The sequence below is a fragment of the Morone saxatilis genome, unplaced genomic scaffold (genome assembly GCF_004916995.1).
Source record: "Morone saxatilis isolate NCDOM2014 unplaced genomic scaffold, NCSU_SB_2.0 Contig8, whole genome shotgun sequence".
Lineage (NCBI taxonomy): Eukaryota > Metazoa > Chordata > Actinopteri > Moronidae > Morone > Morone saxatilis.
In genome coordinates this window covers 5,704,065-5,705,421 of record NW_023340257.1, presented here as the reverse complement: position 1 = coordinate 5,705,421, position 1,357 = coordinate 5,704,065, and positions in this window count along the sequence as shown.

Below are 1,357 nucleotides of genomic sequence, written 5' to 3'. Positions count from 1 at the left end.
TTCACACTTCCTGCAACAATTTCTTCTTCGTGCGTTTCCCTCCAACAAGTGAAATCCCACGGGACTTCAGCGCGACACTTGTTGCAGAAGAAGAAGAGAGTGGAGAAAGCATGTTTTCACACAACGTCATTGTTCAGTTTAGCGGCACCTACATTGGCTTTCTTTAAAACTTACAGTTTCACCTATGCAGGACACTCAACATGTAGCTTATGTTCTTAAAATATTTCATGAAAATCTAAAATTACATTTCAAAATTCCTAAAACATTTCAAGGCCACCTCCTTCACGCTTCAAAAGGGGAGGGTGAAGTTGCAACAAACACTGTTGTTATATTTCAATTTAGATCTACTCCACATTACCAAGACATCAGGAACTAACTTAGACTTTTCTCATTCTGCTCATTCTCAGACCATTAATTTCTTTAGTGTTTCATATAGAAAGTGTTTCTTTTTATTTCAAACCTCATCAAGGAGCACCTTAATCACACTCTAACAAACCAGAGCTGTCTGCAGGGTCCATGTACTCAAAACCGTGATGATCACACACACCAGCCTTTGTTAGAACTCCATCACGTCCTGCTCTGATATTTCCCTCCCCTATCTCTCTCCCTCTCTCTCAACCCACCAAATGGATTACTGAGCTCCCCGGGGGTGATGATGTCATGGAAAAATGAAATACCTACTGCTGTAGGATCAGTAAGTAGGGCTCAACTGCTGTCCTTTGCTCTGGTAATAACTTAATAATGATGATGTCGTCATGTCAGGGAGTTAATTGCAGCAGGCTCCATGATGTGAATGTCCAGTAGTAAATGGTGTTGAAAGAGGTGAATGTAATAGTTCATTATCTGGCCATAACCATAAAACACTACATGGAATCCAATGAGATTAATTTAGCTCTCCACACTTCTCCTCCCATCTATCTGTAACTCTTGTCCATATATAACATGTAACATATAACAAATAATCACATCACACCAGATTTGTATATAAGAACAATAACAATAGTTTATTAACTCGAAATAATATCAGATGCAGCAAACAAAGATTCATTTTTCAAATCCAAGGTGGCAATAATCAAATAATTACATTCAGCCAAAAGAGGAAGAAAAGTATTTAAAAGAAAAAAAAAGAGAAAAAAGAAAGACAGGATTGAGATCTCAGAGGGAGGAGAAGGTTGAGTGTGTGTTTGACTGATGGTGATATGCAACCCACTTAGGATGTGGATGGGACAGTACATTCATTATGGGTCATCTATTATCCTCATACCCTGTTAGTTCATGGTGTCTTTGTCTCTGTTGGGTGAGTTGTATGGCTTTGCTCTCTGAACTCTCACAAGCCTCTGTTCATTGTGTGTGTGTG